The 23,311-nt window shown below is 44.0% G+C and overlaps 1 protein-coding gene and 1 non-coding gene across 4 annotated transcripts in view; one reads left to right on the forward strand and one right to left on the reverse strand.

The window, feature by feature from the left end:
• Nucleotides 1-23,311, reverse strand: part of FOXK2 (forkhead box K2) — a 70,966-nt gene that overhangs the window by 45,535 nt on the left and 2,120 nt on the right. The window lies entirely within an intron of this gene.
• On the forward strand, nt 13,395-13,467 carry TRNAG-ACC (transfer RNA glycine (anticodon ACC)). Its single transcript has one exon. It is a non-coding gene; the product is annotated as a tRNA-Gly (tRNA).

The following is a 23,311-nucleotide window of genomic DNA, read 5'->3' on the forward strand; positions in this document are numbered from 1 at the left end:
TACTCTTACCATATGATTCAGCACATAAACTGTGGTCCATCCAGACAATCCAATATTATCAAGTACTAAAAAGAAAGGCGCTATCAAGCCTTGAAAAGACAGGAGGAACCTTAACTGCACATTACTAAGTGAAGGAAGCTAATCAGACAAGGCTACATATTTGTGTGATTCCAATTCTGTGACATCCTGAAAACGGCAAAACTATGGAGACAGTAAAAAGATCAGTGGTTGCCAGGGGTGGGGTTGGAAGAGGGAGGGATAAGTAAGTGGAGCACAGAGGATTTTAAGGGCAGTGAAACTACTCTGTATGGTACCATAATACGGTGGATACATGTAAATATACACTTGTCTAAACCTATAGAATGTTCAAAACCAAGAGTGAGCCGTATTGCAAACTATGGACTTTGCGTGATTATGACCTGTGGATGCAGGTTCATTGACTGTACAAATATCCCACTCTGTGGCGGATATTGATAGTAGGGTAGGCTGTGTGTGTGGAGGCAGGGGGTGTATGGGAAATTTCTGGACTTTCCATTCAACCGTGCTATGAACCTAAAACTGCTCTAAAAATATATTACCCCCCTACCAAAAAAAAAAAGACATCTCAAAATATTATTGATAGCATGTCCAGTTTTTAGTTAATAATTCCAAATAGTTGAGGGGGAAAACAGATTTAGAAAATACTGAGCCTCCCACACGGGAAATGACCTCTGACTTGTGGCCCCTCTGGAGACAAGCCAAAAAGGCCTTGCTACACAGTCAGACACAGGCGTATCCACACAGGCAACATTACGCCTTCTAATCAGCTCAGGAAGTTGAACCAATTCCATATCTCCTTCTCATGTAAATAACCTAAAACAGTAGCCAAAGGCAGGCCATTTTAAAAGAAACAGAGAAACACAAACCCACACAACACAGCAAGCACCACCTGCACACTGGCTGACCAACCCCTAGTTAATGCAGCTCTAACCGCCCCCCGCCCCCCCGCCAGGCTCCTTCTCTATGTCTCAGCCTTCCCACCTCCTGAGCCCACAGGAGCTTTAAGACACAATGTAGTTTAAATAGTAAGTTAAGCATAATAAAACCATTTATCAGAAGTTTGCCAAAAGTTTTGTTTTGAGTGTCATATCTGGTTGTCACGCAAGTTGTCAATTTTTAATATACAGATTTAATAAATTAAAAATTTAAATCATTAGACATTCAGAATCTGTAACTACTTTTTGAAATCCCAACTCCATAAAATTGCTTACTTCAGGAGTACTTTTTTGATGATTTCTTCCACACATGCTCTCCTCCCTCCCTCTGTGAGAGAGGCTGGCCTAATGCCCACCTCCGCCCAGAGGACGGCCTGTTGGTGGAGCCAGAGACCAACGCACTCCAGTGTGGACCCACCGCCCCAGAAGGTGGCAAGTCAGTCCTCCAAGGGGGCCGCTGCACTCCAGCCTACACAGTATTAACAAATGAAAAGGCTTCCCACTCTGCAAGCCCAGGTGCCAAGTGCCAGGAAAGCCACCCACTGCTCACCTATCCATATGTGTGCCCTCCACCATCACTCTTGACAAACTACTTGGGAAAAAAACCTCAGAAAATGAGTATTCAATGAAACCTATGATGTTTCTCCTCTAAACCTCTTCTTAATATGACAAATGACACAAATAAAGTAAATGGTACTAGGTCCAAAATTATTAATTATTTTACTGAACTACTGTTACTGTTGTCTTTTCTTCACTTCTATATATAAGCAAAAAAAATTTTAATGTTTGATTCTTTGTAGTTCATCTCAATGTAACTAAATTAAAAATTTTAACATTTAAATTTACATCCAATTAATAAGTTGTCCTAGCTGTAGATGCAAATTTAAAATACTAGTAATTTCAAATAAACCAAATTTAAATATAAATATTTGACCTAAAAGTCAGTCAGCTTTACAGCTGTAAAAGCTTCAATACTCTTTCATTTCTCCCTCCCACACTCACATCAAGTTTTCAACTTTAAAAAGAAATCCTACCACCTCCCAGTTTTAAAAAAATTTTCTATCTCACCAGAAAACAAACCAGAAAAGGAAAGAAAATAAGATTCTCAAGGACTCATCATCACTGCCTGGGCTGGGTGGTCTGTAAGCCCCTCCTCAGTGTGGTAGGGGGACAAGTCCTTCACTGGGCTGCCCATGGCTGAGCATGGCTGGAGGAGGTATCTTAAGTTTGGATGGGGGTTTCTACTCCATATAAAAAGAGCAAAACACTTTGCTCTTTTATTTTATACCACAACACAATACACAGAGGAGCCCCTAGCAGCAGTCCAGAGGGCAGCTTTCCACCATTCATATGTCACAGACAACAAAAGGACCACAAGAGGATTCTGGGAGAATGAAGAGAACTGCTAGGATGGTAGAATCAGGGTGATCTTTCCTTTTGCAAAATGAACTCAATGGTGCTACATGTCACTTTTAATAAACAGAAAGAACATTTAAAAACAGAAATGTGCATCTGACACAGGAACAGCAATTCTAAGAATCTACTAATTCAAAATTCAATCACAGTATTGTTCATAGCAAAAACAGTTAATCTAAATGTTGAACCACAAGGGATGATAAGGTAATTCACAGCACGTCCAACAGAAGGAAGCTCATGCAGCATGTTTTAAGAGTTAACACCATGAAAAAAAGTGAGTGAAAAGAGGAGACAAAAATCCTATCTATAAAGGGAGCCTCTACTATTTAAAAAACAAATTTAAACCTATTCATTGAATAATGCACATATGTTTTGTGCCAACAGTGGCTATCTACGGATGGTGAGATTACAGGTAATTTTTCCTAACCCTTTTAATGGTTCCAAATGTTCTATTGCAAGCATTATGTTATATTATTTTAAAATTTACAATATTTCAAAATAAACTTAATTTGATCTTTTAAACTCTAGCCCACAGCCCCACTCAGCTGTGTGCTGGAGGTCCGCCCTCAAACACATGCCCAGAGCATGACGCACGAAGAGCCTTCTGCAGCAACTGCTAAGTTTTATACGCTTTTTCCTGGAGAGTGCTTTTTAACCTCAGGTGCCTATCAGAAGCTGCTGGAGAGGTTTTCCAAAGTATACACACACACACACATCCCTCCCACTGTCCCCTCCGCCAGTCTCTGCAGGGAAAGGGAGGGTCCAAGCACCATTTTTCAAAAGACCCCCATATGACGGTAATGCGTACCCCTGGTAAAGAGCCAAAGGTGGGAACGAACAAAGTTGGACATTTGGCACCACCTCACAGCCCATCCCAGTAAGGGGCTGAGTCAACTAGGGCTCCCGCTTCGCCTGCAGAGCAGGGCTTACTCAGGTTCTAAGCACCAAGTAGGGCCAACACATCACCAAAATGATAGTAATGAGGCCAGTGAGGGGTGCGAGGCAGAGGGAGGGAGCAAAGGCAGCGGCCGGGGAGCATAAGGGCTGAGAATCCCGAACCTGGGCAGGGCACTCTGACCACAGGCCCCACAAGTCTGAGCGACAAGCTCAGCTTCCACTGCACATCCTATCTGCTCCCCAAATGCTATGTTTTTGGCTGATGTCAAAATTGGAAAGGCCAAAGAAACCTGTGCCTTAATAATAAATCCTGGGGATTTACCAGTGCCTCAATCAACAGGTCCAAAACGAAATCCAGCCACTCCCCATCGGTTAGGGCAGCACTAAGGTGTAGGTTTACTCCTGGGACCTCCCCGCCCCCGCAGCATGTGCTGCCCTCTGACAGGACCCGGTCCTGTTGAGGTGCTGGTCTCAGCACCCTGTCCACTACAGCCTGTGGGCCACGCAGAACCAACCAGTATGCTTCCACCTCTTCTCATGTTTTGAAACAGGTGACCTCCTGGGAGCACCAGGCTAGATCCTTCCCCTCCCTTCAGCCAGGAGGGAACTCAGGTCCATGGGAAAGCAGGAAGAGCCTAAGGACATCACCACCGAGAAAGACACAGGAGACAGTGGGGAATGGAGACATCACAGGCCCTGAGTAGCACCTGAGACCACCTCAGTCCCTCCTCCTCCATAGTGGAGCTTCTGCTTCAACTAGCTTGAATTCCAGCACTCCGCAGGTCAAAGGGGGCCCAGGACAAGAAATACACAGAAGAAAGAAAGGACAGTGAAAACTATAGGACAAAAAAACCAAACCAAAACAAAAAAAACTATAGGACAATACCAGAAAAGCCACCAGACTAGAACATTAATGCCAGAAGGAAAAACATAAAGGGCATATACGTAAGCCAGAAGATCTGTGTTATCCTCTTGGACAGGGCTTAGCACCTGCTCTGTCTCCCATGTGCTCAGACTAGTCAATGGCAGCAGCCAGAACCATTAACTAGAGCCTAGAGGTCTGTCTGCCTGATGCCCACACCCCCCTCACTCCCGCGAGCTGCACCATACAGTATCCCTGCTCCCTCCCTCCTTGCAAGAGCACCTATAGTTGCCAGCTTACCCACATGCTCTTGCAGTCAGGTAGAGCCATGAATTCCAGTGCTAAGCAAGAAGATGCACAGGAAGTGCCTGGGACTCCAGGAAGTGCTCACCCTGCTGCCTGGAATGCAGAGGTAATGCTGGAATGCTGGCCATCAAACACTACAAAGACAAGAGCCATAGTAAATTCATATTTTTAAAATGAGAGAGAGGGACTTCCCTGGTGGCGGAGTGGTTAAGAATCCACCTGCCAATGCAGGGGACATGGGTTCGAGCCCTGGTCTGGGAAGATCCCACATGCCGAGGAGCCACTCGGCTACTGAAGCCCCGTGCGCCACAACTACTGAAACCCTCTTCCCTAGAGCCCGTGCTCCGCAACAAGAGAAGCCATGGCAATGAGAAGCCCGCACACTGCAACGAAGAGTAGCCCCTGCTCGCCGCAACTAGAGAAAGTCCACACACAGCAACAAAGACCCAACGCAGCCACCCCACCACAAAAAATAAATTAAAATAAAAAAATAAAATGAAAGAGAAATACACTTCCATGGGTACAAAATCCCTCATCCATAATTCTGAAATCACCAAAGTCTGGGTTTTTTTGTTATTCATTTGGCCACAGAGCCTGATCTGAAAGCGGCAATGTACATGTTTCTCTGCAGAAACAGGATATGACTGAGGGGTAGCACTGCCCAGCCTTTGCAGGAGACCCCAGGAGCTGATTTATACTTAAGCACTGGGTCACCCTTCTACAATCCCAAAGCATTCGGAATTCCAAAAGATTTCTGCCCCGCAGGCCTGTGCAAGGATCTTTTTAAGGCGCTGCTAGCTTCTATCTAGTCACGAGCAGCAAAACCTAGGCCTGGCTCTGCATCCATCTCCAGGCCCCCTCTTCTCAAGTGCAGCACCTAACCCTAATCCCCCACCCCCACCCCACCGCTGTGTAGTCATGATCGTCCTGCTCAGACCACCAGAGCTCCCTGGCTGACGAAGGACAAACTCCTGGGCAGGCAGGGTACTCCCTAGCCTCAGGCCCCATGCCCATCAGTCCACACACGGAGCTTTCTAGACTGTGCCTTACTCCAACTACCCCCAGCCTCCCTGTCCCCACATGCTCCCTCCCACCAAGGCAGGGCCACATCTTCTTGGCCCTCGCATCATAGCCCTGCCTGAAGAAGCTCAACTGCTGGGCCCTCGAAAAGCCAAGGAGTTTCCTCGTGGATTCTTGTTTATCGTGAGGGAGAGACTTGAGATCAGAGAGAGGCAACATTTACTATAGTTTAAAGTACTGGGGACTTCCCTGGTGGCACAGTGGTTGGGAATGTGCCTGCCAATGCAGGGGACACGCGTTCCATCCCTGGTCCGGGAGTATCCCACATGCTGTGGAGTGGCTGTGCCGCAACTACTGAGCCTGTGCTCTGGAGCCCACGAGCCACAGCTGCTGAGGCCCGTGTGCCTGGAGCCCGTGCCCTGCAACGGGAGAAGCCCCAGTGGTGAGAGGCCCCCGCACCATCAATGAGGCGTAGCCCCCACTCGCCGCAACTAGAGAAAGCCCGCACGCAGCAATGAAGACCCAAAGCAGCCAAAAATTAATTAATTTATTGATTGATTAATTAATAAAACTGCCCATGCTCAAGCTCCAGTCCAGGCTAACTAAATCAGAGTTTCTAGGGGTGAGGCTTGAGTATCAGTGTTTTAAAACAAAAAAAGTACTGACCTCTCTAAACTGGAGGTGCCCTGAGGCCCTGCCCCTGCTTTGCTCCCCATCTGAAGCCCCCTGGGCCCACCCCAACCAGAGAAAGGGCAGGTACCCAGACACCTAAAAAAGGCACAGTTACTACACGAAAGGAGAAGAGTGACCTTGAACTGTCCAAAGTACAGATGCCAACAACAGACAGGATGGTCTGGGGCAAAATCAGGAAAAGTAATCCCTCTTTCCTTTCAAACATGAAAAGAAAGCTTTCTTTGCCTATGTCCACAGATAAAAACTTTAACACAAGCCCAACAAATAAACAATTTATTTTTGATGAATCGGATTTTCCTTGCTAGCAATCAGAAAGTTAGATCTAAAGAATAAAATGCCCATCAGACTGCCCTATGAAGGCAATGCAAACAGAACACAGAAATTTCAACACGTGGGGGCCATGTAACATTTATGCCAATAACTGACTTCACATTACTTCCTATTCCTCCTTTAGAGCAGGAGGGCAATCCTCACATCGCTGAGAATTGGAGATTATTTTTAAAATACTCATTCCTAAGAGCTGACAAGCAGTGACATCATCTACTGATGGGCACAGATGCCACAATCTGTGGACACAGCCTATTCTACGAACAAGACACACATAGCATTTCAAAGCGAGACTAAATGTTCTTCCAAGTCAAAAGAGTATTACAAAATAAGCAAATATTCACCTATATCATCACAGGTCTTCAGCCTATTATATGACATACACAGGCCACTTCACAGTCACAAGGCAGGTCTAGAAGTCACAGGGAGTGCAATTCACTTGCTGCAGAATATGAATAACTAATATGCCTAAAGAACACATTAATCTAAATCAGACTAGTCAACTTTTAGATGCAACAGTTTCATATTAAACAGAAACATATGCTCATTACAGTAATTTTTTAAAAAAGGAAAACAGCAATGTCAACCCATGATGCCCTTTTTTTTTTTTTTTTTTTTGCGGTTCGCAGGCCTCTCACTGTTGTGGCCTCTCAATGTTATGCCCATTTGAAGATAAGCATTCTTACCATCTTAATGCTGTTTTAAAGGCAGATATGCATCAAGTATGCCACACACATACACATACACGATGGAATTACACCACACACTGTTCTTTAACTTTTCCTGCTGAATACGAGACTTCCTTTCTATGTGAATAAACACACTTCAATGACTATATAGTATTTCCCTGGCCATGAGTAATTTACATATCTAAATGCAAAAAACAGATTAGAGAAATCAGTGCTATTAAAAAGCTTATTTTATTATTAGAGAAATGAAAATCAAAACTACAATGAGGTATCACCTCACACCAGTCAGAATGGCCATCATCAAAAAGTCTACAAATGGACTTCTCTGGTGGCACAGTGGTTAAGAATCCGCCTGCCAATGCAGGGGACACAGGTTCGAGCCCTGGTCCGGGAAGATCCCACATGCCGCAGAGCATCTAAGCCTGTGCGCCACAACTACTGCAACCCGCGTGCCTAGAGCCTGTGCTCTGCAACAAAGAGAAGCCACTGCAATGAGAAGCCCACACACCACAACAAAGAGTAGCCCCCGCTTGCCGCAACTAGAGAAAGCCCACGCACAGCCACGAAGACCCAACGCAGCCAAAAAATACATTAAAAAAAAAAAAGTCTACAAATGATAAATGCTGGAGAGGATGTGGAGAAAAGGGAACCCTCCTACACTGTTGGTGGGAATGTATATCGGTGCAGCCACTATGGAGAAGAGTATGGAGGTTCCTTAAAAAACTGAAAATAGAGTTATCATATTATTTGGCAATGCCACTCTGGATCCTACAGGGCATATATCTGGAGAAAACTCTAATTCGAAAAGATACATGCAGCCTAATGTTCACTGCAGCACTATTTACAATAGCCAAGACATGGAAGCAACCACTGACAGATGAACGGATAAAGAAGATGTGGTATATGTATACGATGGAATATTACTCAGCCATAAAAAAGAATGAAACCTGGCCATTTACAGCAACATGGATGGACCTAGATATTATCATACTAAGTGAAGTAAGTCAGAGAAAGACAAATATCGTAACACTTATATGTGGAATCTAAAAATTATGCAAATGAACTTATTCACAAAACACAGACTCACAGACATAAAGAACAAACTTATGAAAAAAAAAAAGAACAAACTTATGGTTACCAAAGGGGAAAAGGGATGGGGAGGGATAAATTAGGAGCTTGGGATTAACAGATACACACTACTATATATGAATAACAAGGTCCAACTGCATGGCACAGGGAACTAGATTCAGTATCTTTTTTTTTTTTTTTTTTTTTGGTGCGGTACGCGGGCCTCTCACTGTTGTGGCCTCTCCCGTTACGGAGCACAGGCTCTGGACACGCAGGCTCAGCAGCTATGGCTCACGGGCCTAGCCACTCCACGGCATGTGGGATCTTCCTGGACCGGGGCACGAACCCGTGTCCCCTGCATTGGCAGGCAGACTCTCAACCACTGCGCCACCAGGGAAGCCCCCTAGATTCAGTATCTTATGATACCCTATAATGGAAAAGAATCTGAAAAAGTACATATATATATATATATATATCTGAACCACTTTGCTATACATCAGAAACTAACAGCACTGTAAACCAACTATAGTTCAATTTTTTTAAAAAAAAAAGAGCAAAAATAAATAAATTGAATAAACATCTTATTGGATTAAAAAAAAAAGCCAATTTTATATTGACTTGTAGAGTTCCCCATCTTCCAACCAATGGCTTTTTCTTGGCCTTGAGTAAAGCTTAGGGCTTTAAAACACTGGCAAGAAAACTGCATGTGGGTTCGAATCTCAGCTCTGCCATTTCCAACCTATGCAACTTTGGGTTAATACCTCCAAGCCTCAACTCTCAACTGGAATAGGGATAGGAATCAACTCAACAGAACTCACAGAGCAAATGAGAGCAGAAGCCGCAGGTTGGTGCCCCACAGCCTCCATTCCATCCTCGGTACCATCTATATGTAAGAACTTCACCCTTTCCCACTGGCCTACACATGGCAACATTTGAAAACATCTGTAATAACTTAAATGCAAAATTATTTCTTACTTTATGCAAAACACCCTGCAGGTACTAAGAAACATTTAACAAAATCACTATTATGATCTTAACTTTTTTCTAAGGGATTTTAAAGAAAATGAATCAACTTCACACAGTGTTAAGACTCCTGAAGAAATTTCATAACTTCTGATTCAAAGTATAGACCCTAACAAATTACTAAGAATAGCCAAGACATACTTATTGGAAGTGAATGAGAGTGTGACTTTCATGTCATTTTGCACTCAAGGTAATTTAGAAATTTTGTCGCACTCTATTTCACTTTTTAAAAAATGAGACAATAAGTTTGATTTTATTCAAATATTGTCATATCTCTAAATGCAAGGAAATCAACTGGACTATTTCATACTCAGTGAAAAATGAGAATTAAAAGAATTAAAAATTTCACTGGCAAGAACTAATCAATCAGGGTGATATCAGCAAAATGGCTCAGTAGGAAGCTCCAAGCTCTCTTCCCCCACAACACACACACAGAAAAACAAGCAGAAACCGTCAGAACCAATTTGTGGAAAACCCTGCAAAGCAGTCAGAAATCTGTAACCACTAAGTGCTGAATTGAGAAAGAGGTACTAGAAGGTAGGAAAGTTTTAGAATTTGCTACCCCTGTCCATCCCCTCTGCAGGGCAGCAGCAGACTTGGTCTTAAAGCATAAATGGTCTTAAAGTGAAGCAGCCTGGGTTGCCAATGTGGGACTGTTTCCCTGGTCCTAGGGAGCAGAGCATATCTTAGGACAATTTACTGCATATGTCTGCTCCAACCCGTCTGAGGGCTACCTGAAGGACTGACACAGGCACCTCTGTGTTGCCTACTTCAGAACTCAGGCTGAAAAAGCTTGAAAACACTGAAAATCAAATCTGCCCCAGAGCAGAAGGCAAAAGATTACAGTCCAAATACACAATACACTGCCTAAGGGCAAAAGCTGGGGAGAGTTTTCCTGGGAAATTAGGACATTCAAAAGTAACAGTGCAGGGGGTAGAGGGGGACTCGGAATTGTACTAAATACTTTGCATATTGTCTGATTAAATACAAACAGATAGGGTGGGGGGAGTAACAGTGCATGCTGGGAAATTAAGAAAGCCACACAGATACCCAGCGCAAGATGCATGCTCATGTAAGACCTGAGAAGACCCTGGGCTTTCACCTTCGGCTGATCCCCAAGCACAGTGCAAACCTGACCAAAAGTTGAAGGAGGGCCCAGGCACAGAGACAACTTTCAAAGACTGGGAGATGGGAGAGCTCCTGGTGCTCAAGGAAAACTCTGTCAAAACACCAGCTGAGGGACTTCCCTGGCAGTCCAGTGGTTAAGACTCCATGCTTCCACTCAAGGGGTCATGGGTTTGATCCCTGGTCGGGGATCTAGAATCCCACATGCCACAGCCAAAAAAAAAAAAGAAAAACCAAACAACAACAACAAAAACCCCCACCAACTGAACACAAGCCATGAAATAGGACTTCAGGGATCACTTTGTCAATGAATACAGTCTTTGCAATAGCAGTCTGAGAAAATCACTAGGCAAAAAGGAGTCCTGTAGCCTTCAACAAATGAAAAACAGCAACCCCTAGGGAAGGAGGAAAATCTGATTTTCAGAACTATTACAACAGTCAAATGTCCGGTTTTCAACAACAAAGAAATTACAAGGCACACAAAGAAACAGGAAAGTATGACTCAAAGGAACAAAATTAATTAACAGAAATCATCTCTGAAGAAGGTGAGAGACAGGACTTGCTAGATAAAGACTTTAAAACAACTGTGTTAAGTATGCTGCTCAAAGAACTAAAGGAAAACACAAAGAACTAAAGGAAATCAGGAAAACGACGTATTGACAAAAATGGAATATCAATAAAGAATACAAAGTATAAGAAGGAACCCAACAAAGCCTGGAGCTGAAAAGTATAGTAACTGAAAAAATTCACTACAGGGGTCCAACAGTATATTTGAGCAGGCAGAAGAATGAATCAGCAAACTTAAAAGATAGGACCACTGAAATGATCAAGTTTGAGGAGCAGAAAGAAAAAAGACTGAACACAGCCCAAAGGACTCATGGGACATCAACGAGCAGACCAACATACACATTTTGGGAGTCCCAAAAGAGGGAAAAAGATATAAAGAATATTTGAAAAAAAATCATGGCAGAAAATGTCCCAATTTTGATGAAAGGGCATGAACCTACAAATCCAAAACACTCAACAAAGTCCAAGTAGGATAAACTCAGAGGTCCCACACTGAAACATTATAATTAAACCATCAAAAGACAAAGAAAGAATCTTGAAAGTACCAAGAGAGAAGTAACATGTTATATACAAGCACTCTCAATAAGGTTAACAGCTGATTTCTTATCAGAGACCACAGAGGCCAGAAGACAGTGGAATGACACTTAAAAACAAAACAAACAAACAACAAAAAAAACTGTCGACCTACCAAGAATTATATCCAGCAAAACTGTCCTTCAAAAACAAGGAAGAAATTAAGACATTCCTCAATAAACAAAAGTTGAGGGAGTTTGTTAACACTAGACCTGCCCTACAAGAAAGGTTAGAGGGTGTCCTTCAGGTTGAAATGAAAGACCAGTAAACAATGACTCAAAGTCATACAAAGAAAAAGAGATTTCCAGTGAAGATAAACACATAAGAAAACATAAAAATTAGTATTGTGACTATGGTTTGTAACTCCACTTTCCTACAGGATTCAAAAAACAAATGGGGCTTCCCTGGTGGCGCAGTGGTTGGAAGTCCACCTGCTAATGCAGGGGACACGGGTTCGCGCCCTGGTCCGGGAGGATCCCACATGCTGCAGAGCGGCTGGGCCCGTGAGCCATGGCCACTGGGCCTGCAATTCCGGAGCCTGTGCTCTGCAACGGGCGAGGCCACAACAGTGAGAGGCCCGCATACTGCAAAAAAAAAACCAGAAAAACAAATGCATAAAAATAATTATAAATCTGAGAGTTCCCTGGCAGTCCAGGTTAGGACTCGGCACTTTCACTGCTGTGGCCCCGGGTTCAATGCCCAGTCAGGGAACTAAGATCCTGGAAAATGCAAAACGCAACAACAACAACAAAAAAAATCTATGTTATTTGGCACATATGTATGAAGATGTAATTTGTGACAAAACATAAAAGGGAGAAAGAGGAACTGTATAGGAGTAGAGTTTTTGTTTTTGAAGTTGATATCAATTCAAAATAGACTGTTTTAAATTTAGGATATTAAATGTAACCCACATGGTAACCATAAAGAAAATATCTTAAAAATACACTCAAAAGGAAATGAGAAGATAAAACAGCTGACTACAAAAAAATCAACTGAACATAAAAGAAGGCAGTTAGGGAGGAAATTAGGAACCAAAAAACTCTAAGACGTTGAAAATAAAACAAATAGCAGAGTCCTTCCTTATCAGTAATTACTTTAAATGTAAATGGATTAAACTCTCCAATCAAAATACTTGAGACAAGAAATTTAAGATGTTTTCTTTAGAGAATATTAATATTCATTCATCAACTCTCCTGAGTCAGGCAAAGGCAATCCATACAACAACACCATGAAGTCGATTCAGTAATATCCATATTTACAGAAGAGGACCCTGAGGTTAAGAGATTAAATAGCTCAGCCACAGGGGGCGGGGCTCTTGCCTTCCCTTGGCCAAAGTGACATTATGACAGTGTTTCAGTAGCCTGATGAGCATACAGTGCCTGCCTTAGTCATTCTCAGCCCACCCTCAACCCTTCCTACGTGGAGAGGTTTGTGGAGAATAACACAGAGAGGGGAATAACAAGCAACCTCTGGGATGTGATTCTTAAGTGAAGCCCCTGGAAAGCTGCCCTCCAAAGAACAGAAAGGAGACCTAGGCTGATCCAGAGCTACCTAGGGATACTGGACACCAGGAGGTGAGGGATGCTCAACCAGCCTTCTCAGTTGAGCTCCACCTCAACCTACAGACAATGCAATGACTCACAGAGGCTTAGTCAGATGCCCAAAGTTAATCTGCAGCCAAGCCAGGATGCTGTTCCAACAGCATGAGGTGTCCTCCAACAACTCTAACCAAGGCTTGGCGCACTACTTTAACAAATAATGGCGTAAGTATACAAGCCAGTCACAAATAAAAGCGGTCAAATAATCGTCATTCCCAAAATACTAAAATCACTTTAAAAATTATTTATACGGACTTCCCTGGTGGTCCAGCGGTTAAGACTCTGCTCTACCAATGCAGGGGGCCCAGGTTCCATCCCTGGTCAGGGAACTAGATCCTGCATGCCGCAACTAAAAGATCCTGTGTGCCCGCAACTAAAAGATCCTGCATACCGCAACAAAGATCTCGCACCTGGCAACAAAGATCCTGCGTGCCACAACTGAGACCAAGAAATAAATAAATAAATATTTTAAAAATTTATTTATAAAAGTAAAGCTCTTCCCATTAGAGATACACAGGAAAAGAAACCCTAAACGTTGAATGCCTGGTTACTAGGAACCCACAGATGTTATAAAGAACTAGATATTTTTCAAAACTGTGACTAACAGATAAATTTGCATCAATGAGAAAATGAACACTCTGAAAGACAACTTTTAAGAGAGAACAAAATAAAAGATCAATGGAAAATAAAGTATAACTTTCAGAGGTGGGGCAGGAGTGGGGGTTAAAGTTGGACCACCTCATTAGGACAAGGACACGCTCTGGACTGGGCAATCCCAGAAGGATCTCCCCAGACCTCTGCAAAAGTCCTAAGCCAGAAGAACCACTAGGAGACTGGCCCTTCTCCAGCCTAAGGCACGAGGCCATAGGAGCCAGGATCTGTGCACCTGCTCTGTGGGAGAAGTGAAGACATATTTGCAGGGATGTAGGCAAGACTAGATCCACCTTGTCTAGCATGGAGCAACACTGAAGAAAAGAAAACTGCATGGTCTGACTTGCTCCTGGAACAGGTCTACAGAAGTTACCCTGCAGCATGACAACCGTTATATGATCAATGCACATCATCAAGGACATTTTTATTCAACTACAGGAAATTCTGTCCACATGTATCCAGGCTTCCCCTGACCCCCTCCATGTATCAATCAACTTTAACTTTAAAAAACATATATACAAAACCAAAAAGCCCACTTAGGATGGTCCACCATCAATATAAACAAGAAGACAAGTGCAGGGAATTGTAGAATCAAAGAGTGAATTTAATTTTATTTATAACTGTTCTAAACTGTTTCCTTTGGTGCAATATCTATCAAACACAAACCTTGCAGCCTACAAACAAATTCATCAACAGACACTTGAGTCCTTATCAGGTTCCTGGCACTACTCAAGGTCACAGTCCACAGTCCCGGTAAGTGTACAACCTGAGGATGAATGAGCCCAGCCCACAGAACACTTGAGTGCCAAGGTACAGGATATGAGCAGTGTTTAAAACACATGTGGGCAAGTCCAGAAGGAGACTAGGCAAAATGGGAACACAAGACTCAAGGAGGAACCAGAATGGACAGTTTACATTTAAACCACATCTTCCTCCACCCAGCTCAAACAGCTGTAAAACTGATGCTCATAAACCTAACATCCTCCAAAAGTTTAGAAGTGGCAAAAACATAGTATTTTTAATACATCACTTATGCACTCAAAATGCTATTACAGTCTGAAAAAGACCAGAAAAACACAACACTCTCCAACCTACTTGTTTAGGGTTTTCTGTATCCCATCTGTTCAAGAGTCAAAAGATGAGTTTCATACTGCCGATTACTGGTGACTAAATACTATGAGAAAATGGCATCTGACAGCAGTCTTTCACAGTGTGGTTGTAGTGACACTAATTCACACTCCCTCACACCATCAGTTCGTTTTCCAGGAGAACCAAGACCACAGAAAACTGGAACAACTCCACTAAGACAACTCAATGTTCTTCTCATTAACCGTAAATGCTTGTGAAGTAATTTGACCAACCTAACTAAAGCCACTGGATATGCCTGAGCGCACATATTCCAAGGGGGAGAACATCAGGCTACTCCCCAAAGTACTAAGGCCAATCTCCTTACAACCCAGGTTAAGATTTAGGATTGCTTCCTGTGAGCATCCTTGCAAAGCTGCAAAGAGAAAGATTCTATGCCAGGCCTCTCCACCTCAGGCTTCATTTCAGAAAGGCACCTGCCACTGAATTAGAAACAAACGCTTTGGTACTTTAAAGGTTTTAAATAGGTACCATTTGTAAGTTATTAAAATTCACCATCTATGGGGTTAAGAATAACATCCCACTGTTACTGACTGCTAAGATCACTGTGCTCCAGGGGTCTCCACCGTCCTACCACTGATGCTTGGGGCAGGATCATCCTGCTGTGTATCGCATTATTTTTGGCAGCATCCCTGGCCCCAGCCCACTAGAGGCCAGTTGCACCCCCTCCCAATCGTACCAACCTAACATGTCTCCAGAGATTGCCGAATATTCTGGGGAAGGGAAGGGTACCCCAATGAGAACCACTGTTGTACTCTGATACCTTTCACTGGATAAGATAAGATACAGAAGCACTCTGCAAATGACAAACGGCAGCAAAAGCCAAATAATGTCTAAAATCCCTATGGAATTCTCAGCAGGGCACCAAACATATACTCCAGAAACTGAGGCATGCTAGGAAAGGGAGCTTCGTACGAGGTACTTTCTAATCTCCCTGCAGCCACTTCCGGGGATGATGGCAGTAACACTTTGTCATGGTGCTCAAGCTGCTTCAAATCAAAGACATGGCAATGTGTGCCGCCTTCAACGTGCCCTGGTGTACTGTGTTTCATTAGCAAATTCAAAAAATCCTCATTATAAGCTAAGACCAGGGATTTCCCTGGTGGCATAGTGGTTAAGAATCCGCCTGCCGGGCTTCCCTGGTGGCGCAGTTGTTGAGAGTCAGCCTGCCGATGCAGGGGACGCGGGTTCGTGCCCCAGTCCAGGAGGATCCTACATGCCACGGAGCGGCTGGGCCCATGGGCCATGGCCACTGAGCCTGCGCGTCCGGAGCCTGTGCTCCGCAGCGGGAGAGGCCACAACAGTGAGGAGAGGCCCGCGTATCGCAAAAAAAAAAAAAAGAATCCGCCTGCCAATGCAGGGGACACGGTCTTCGAGCCCTGGTCTGGGAAGATCCCACATGCTGCGGAACAACTAAGCCCATGCACCACAACTACAGAGCCTGTGCTCTAGAGCCCGTGAGGCACAACTACTGAGCCCGTGTGCCATAACTACTGAGCCCACACGCCTAGAGCTGGTGCTCCACAACAAGAGAAGCCACTGTAACGAGAAGTCCGCGCACTGCAACGAAGAGTAGCATCCGCTCGCCGCAACGAGAGAAAGCTTGCGCACAGCAACGAAGACCCAACGCAGCCAAAAATAAATTTATTTTTAAAAAAAAAACTAGGACCAGAAGTGTGGGAGCTGACTTACTGTATTATCGTTAAGATATTGTAAACTCTCCAAAACCCAGACATAAAAGAAAACATGAGCTACACAAAAATGTTAAACAGATAAGAATACTATCCAAAATGCTAATTGCTTTGGCTAAAAGCTTCCTTATTTTAGAAATCCTCTTTTCTTCATTTAAAACACAAAAAAACCTTTCTCCTCAGCAAAGCAAGAATCGTTGAATTTTCACAGTGGAAAAACTTGCTACTGTTACTGAGGCTGCTGCCTCATCTTGTGGAATATTTCCACCAATTATGCATGAAGCTATGCTGTGCTTCTGCAACTGTGTATCTAGATGAGACCTGCTGATGAACAGGGTACCATAAATGGGGGAGCCACACCTGACTAGAATCATGACACTAAATGATCAACATTTGAGAATATTCAAGTAACAGTAATGTCCTAAATCAGCAGCCAACAGGCACATGTATGTTATTTTTTTTTAAGATTTTTTTTGACGTGGACCATTTTTAAAGTCTATATTGAATGTTACAATATTGCTCCTGTTTTATGTCTTGGTTTTTTGGCCCTGAGGCATGTGGGATCTTAGCTCCCTGATCAAGGATTGAACCTGCACCCCCCTCGTTAGAAGGTGAAGTCTTAAACCATTGGACTGCAGGGAAGTCCCTGCACATGTATATTATATATGTACCAAGTGATGATGGATCTGTGCCATTACCAGGGGGTACAAAAACGTGTAGGACCTGGTCCCCACCTTGGAGGACCAGCAGGGGAGAAAGTCAAACAAGAAGACAAGTTCCAGCACAAGGTGATGAGGAGGGAACGTTCTGCCTCACCCAGCTTGACAGCGGAAAGTGTTGCTGACAGGCTAGTCCCAAGAATGGGCTCCATGACCTATCCCTCCTAGGGGGTCCACAGCACTTTGAATGTCTGAAAAGCACACGGCTGACATTCGAGGGCTGCAGGGGAGCCCAGCTTCAGGTCCTCACTGCCTCTAAGAAAGAGACCATGGCCCAAGTTTCAAAAGTATATGGGGGAACTTCCCTGGTGGCACAGTGGTTAAGAATTCACCTGCCAATGCAGGGGACACGGGTTCAAGTCCTGGTCCGGGAAGATCCCACATGCCATGGAGCAACTAAGCCCGTGTGCCACAACTACTGAGGCTGCGCTCTAGCGCCCACATGTTGCAACTACTGAAGCCCACGCGCCTCGAGCCCATGCCCCGCAACAAGAGAAGCCACTGCAATGAGAAGCTCGCGCACCGCAACGAACAGTAGCCCCCGCTCGCCGCAACTAGAGAAAGCTTGCGCACAGCAACGAAGACCCAACGCCGACAAACATACATACATACATAAATAAATTAAAAAAATTTTAAAAAGTAAACGTGGTTTGTGGGACTTCCCTGGTAGCGCAGTGGATTAAGACTCTGCTCTCCCAATGCAGGGGGCCCGGGTTCGACCCTTGGTCAGGGAACTAGATCCCACATGCATGCCACAACTAAGAGTTTGCATGCTGCAACTAAGGAGCCCGCCTGCCACAACTAAGGAGCCGGCAAGCCGCAACTAAGGAGCCCACCTGCCACGACTAACACCTGGCGCAACAAAATAAATGAGAAATAATTTCTTTAAAAAAGTGTATGCGGGGGCTTCCCTGGTGGCTCAGTGGTTGAGAGTCCGCCTGCTGATGCGGGGCACACGGGTTCGTGCCCCGGTCCGGGAGGATCCCACATGCCGCGGAGCAGCTGGGCCCGTGAGCCATGGCTGCTGAGCCTGCACGTCCGGAGCCTGTGCTCCGCAGTGGGAAAGGCCACAGCAGTGAGAGGCCCGCATACTGCAAGAAAAAAAAAGTGTATGCGGTTCATTACACTTCAATAAAAAGGCAATTTTAAAAAGAAAAACAGTATACTGTAAATTGCAAAGTTCTTCGACTGGACAGAGAAGCCATCCTTCATTTACAAAATGAGTTTGGCCAATGGCATTAATGAACAAGAATCCTTCAAATCAGACGGCAAACAGGACATGACTTTTAACCAGTTCCTTTTCCTGACTTTGCCCCCAAGGCAGAGGCACTTTTCCTTTCCCCCTGAAACTGGGAAGGTTTGTGGTGAAGCCGACATACTGGAGTGGAGGAGAACCAGAACAGAGGCTCTGGGAGAGAGGGCACCCCCAGACAGACCTCTCGTAGCCTGGCGTGCTGATGACACCATCCTCGTCCCATGGCCTGGCTTTATCCTCAGGTCCTGGCAGCGAAAAGACAACTTTTCCCAGCTGAAGAAATTTCAAACTTTGCTCACTGTTCCCAGAGGCTCTTGATCAATTTACTGCACACACGTGTGCATGTGTGTGGAGCTATGAGCAAGTTGGAGAGTGCTGGCCCCTTGAGGACATTTTCACCCCCATGTCATATTTTCTGTCACGTTAGATCTCCATAGGCCCCTCCACACCAGGACACTGTGATAGATAAAATACAAGCAGCCCCTGATGTCTAACAAGGGCAAGGGCACAGGCATGGTGCTAACCGTGCCACACAATGTCAGTTATTATCCCCGTTAAAAGTAAGAGAACTAAAACTCAGGTTAAGCGGCAGGGCTGGAATTTGACTCCAGTCCGTCCAGCCCCAAAGCCCATCCTTGCCTTCTCCTGATACAGTTAGCTGGCACACAAATGACCACTACAGGTGACAGGTCCCACCATGTACGCTTGTTTTCAAATTCTGTTAGAAATTAAAATGATTTAAAATCTAACCATCTTAAACTATTCCTTAAGTAAACATTAAAATGAATAGACTGAGCTTTACCACTAGAAGAACTACTAAACACCAGGTAAAGTGCAAGTAAGCTGGTTACTGGGTTATTTTTAACTTAGTCAAGTAACAATTATGCTAAAATAGCTGCACTGTGTTCCCAGTGTCTACAAATCAGTGATAATAAAAATGTATTTCAATTTGCCAAATGAATATATATTGTAGCTTTTTAAAAAAATACAGTGGTCATTAAAAGCAATTAATTTGTAAACTGAGCACTTTCCGAAGTGTAAAGCACCTCCGCTGCTCTGCTATGGATCTGCCATTACGTGTCGCCCACTTCTGGGTCCTGGACTCCAGCCATCCTAGACCCCAGATCTTAGCTCTGCCTACAGCTGGTCAGTCTCAGGTCATAAAATGAAGGTGTTTCAGCCAACCCTGCAGCCCTGAAACAAAAAAACACGCCAGACCTCACTAGTGGCTCTGCTTAGGTCTTCTCAGAAGACAACTTCGGGACTTCCCTGGTGGCACAGTGGTTAAGAATCCGCCTGGCAACGTAGGGGACACAGGTTCAAGCCCTGGTCCGGGAAGATCCCACATGCCATGGAGCAACTAAGCCCGTGCACCACAACTACTGAGCTCATGTGCCACAACTACTGAAGCCCATGAGCCTAGAGCCCGTGCTCCACAAGAGAAGCCACCACAATGAGAAGCCCGCACACCACAACAAAGAGTAGCCCCCGCTCTCCAAAACTAGAGGAAGTCCGCGCACAGCAACAAAGACCCAACGCAGCGTTAAATAAATAAAAGAAGACACCCTCATTTTGGTGGGAATGCAAACTGGTACAGCCACTATGGAGCACAGTATGGAGGTTCCTTAAAAAACTGAAAATAGAGCTACCATATGAGCTAGCAATCCCACTCCTGGGTATATATCCTGAGAAAACCATAATTCGAAAAGATACATGCACCCCAGTGTTCACTGCAGCACTATTCACAATAGCCAGGACATGGAAGCAACCTAAATGTCCGTCAACAGAGGAATGGTTAAAGAAGATGTGGTACATATATACAATGGAATATTACTCAGCCATAAAAGAAGAACAAAATAATGCCATTTGCAGCAACATGGATGGACCTAGAGATTCTCATACTGAGCGAAGTAAGTCAGACAGAGAAAGACAAATATCATATGATATTGCTTATATGTAGAATCTAAAAAAAGGCTACAAATGAACTTATCTACAAAACCTAAATAGAGTTACAGATGTAGAAAATAAACTTATGGTTATGGTGGGGGTGTGTAAAGGTAGGAGAGGGATAAATTGGAAGACTGGGATTGACACATACACACTACTATATATAAAATAGATAACTAATAAGGACCTACTGTATAGCACAAGAAACTCTTACTCAATACTCTGTAATGGCCTATATTAGGAAAAGAATTTAAGAAAGAGTGGATATATGTAATTGTGTAACAGGTTCACTTTACTGCAACTAACAAAACATTGTAAATCAATTATATTCCAATAAAAATTTTTAAAAAAGAAGACACCCTCATTTTATCATCTCCTACTGGGAACTCTAACCTCCACACCTCATCTGTGTCCATTCTTTGGGCCTCAGCTACATCTCTCAGTGGTTCCCCCACCCACTTCACCCTGGTGATCCACATGGTTTCTACTCCTTCTAACCCTAATATCGCCTCTGCCCTCCTTAGAATATCCACACACACCCCCTCACAAACACTTCTTACACCCCCACTCCCTCCTCTCTCTCTTCACCCCGGAGTCCCACACCCCATCTCCTTCCTCATCCTCCAAAACATCCTAATCACCAAGCCCATGGCTTCCCATGGAGGGTGACACTGCAGGTCACTGTCCTTTTCCTGAGGCTCTCCTCTCTTGGCACTCCCCTTCTTATTTCCTTCTTCCTGGTACTGGTATTCTCTGGGAAACTTGGTTCTGCCCAATCCCTTTTATCTAAGCAGGACCGAGTCACTGTGAGATCCTTCAGTTCTCTTCTTGGAGTCTTCACCTGCGAAGCTCCAGAAGCCACTGTCTGCTCAGCTTTCTCCTGTCCTCACCTTAGAGGATGCTACCTGTGATTTAGTGAGGAAGTCTTCAAGTGTGACATTACCAAACTTCATCTGCAAGTTAAAACATGCCACATAAGAAAGAGGAGGTTTGCTGTATCACCAACCCATAGGCGGTTAATTCAGCATAGAAACAGGGTCACTTTTTAAATAAACACAACTGCAGTTCTGCATGTTAAATATCTTTGGGCAATAGTAAATTCAACTTGTTCTATTTATGCTTGGCTATTAGATATTTAGGATCTTACTGATCGAAAAATACATCAAATTCACTTGACATTTCAAAGTATAAACAACTGTTAAAGAGTTGTTTATTTTTATTTATAAATTATGCTTAGTTTGCTACCACGGCCACAAGAAGAGCAACAGCAGCAAAACCAGACATTCCTGCCCAACAGATCTTCCTGAAACATTTTACTGCTCACTCAGGCGCCAGACCAGGTCCTTAGACAAACAAGGACCCTGTCCTCAAAGAGAACATTCTTCATTCTCTCGTTGACCACTGTGAAAATGCTCCCCCACCAGGCCCAGGCAAACATCATGCTCCACAAACCTGTCCCCAAAGTCCTTTCCAGCCTGAATTCTATCTCTCCAGTGCCAGGATGCTGGCCCAGCCACACCTGCAAGGTCACTCTACCTGCCCACTTCAGGAGCCCGGCCCAGGTGGCCCAGGGCTCCCCCACCTAGACCACTCCACAGACCACCTCCCCCCCGAGTCCCAATAACACCTGAACCTCCAACAAGTCAGACGCTCCTGGGGAGGAAAAAGTTGCATCTCTGTACACACAGCCCTGCATACTTGGCCAAAAACCCAGGATTTTTGGAAATCACTTGTTTTCTGGAAAACCACACACTATGGCACTCTTGTACATATTCAGCTCAAACCCCCGCCCCCGCAACATACACACTCACATATGGGTCCTCACTAGGCATGGAACTTACCAACCACTATGGAGAAAGTGCTTGTACTCAGATCTTACCCAAACCATTTAAAATACTCACGACACCAACATACAGGATCACACTCCTCATTTTCCTCTATTCCTCCCAAATTAATACTTTAGTATTTTAATAAAATAGTGAACCATACTTTAAGCCTAAAGTGTTTATATACTCTTCCAAGTTCTCTGTATATAAACTTTTAATACTAACTACAAAATTTAAGTTCATTTTAAAATTGGAATAAAGTCATTTTTATTCAAATAAGAGAGCAACCATAGGCTGTCATATTTTTAAAACTCCTCAGTGATTTTTCAATTCAGTAAGCAAGTATGAAACAAACAGTAAGAATACTTATTAACCTCTGGGGACTTCCCTGGTGGTCCAGTGGTTAAAACTCCGCACTTCCACTGCAGGAGGCGTGGGTACAACCCCTGGTCAGGGAACTAAGATCCCGCATGCATTAGGCGTGGCCAAAAAGAAAAAAAATTTCAACCTCTGCGTAATCACTCTAAGTTGTATTTGCTTTTAAACTTTCACAATTTAATTTTTTTAATGTTAAAAAGAACTTGGAACATAAAACTGAGATTAATTTCAAGAAAAAGATTTTTAAAACAATTTCTCTGCATTTAGCTAGCACCAATCGTCTTTACACAGTTTTTTTCCTATAACCTGTATCTATGATCACCCTACACCAACTTGGAAACAATGCCTTACAAAAAGGGAGGTGCTGCAAAATCCTAACAGTTATCCACTCATCTCACACTGTAAAACTGCCAAAACCCCTTCCATGAAAAAAACCACTCCCCTCTGTCAGTATGGGCAGAGGTTCCCAGGCCCAGAAGTCCAGGGCTGGTGGTAGGCTTGGTGGTCCACTGTACACTAGCTGGAGATGAAGGCCAGAGACCCCGCATCTACCCATCACC

This window comes from Lagenorhynchus albirostris, chromosome 20 (assembly GCF_949774975.1).
Source record: "Lagenorhynchus albirostris chromosome 20, mLagAlb1.1, whole genome shotgun sequence".
NCBI classification, from domain to species: domain Eukaryota; kingdom Metazoa; phylum Chordata; class Mammalia; order Artiodactyla; family Delphinidae; genus Lagenorhynchus; species Lagenorhynchus albirostris.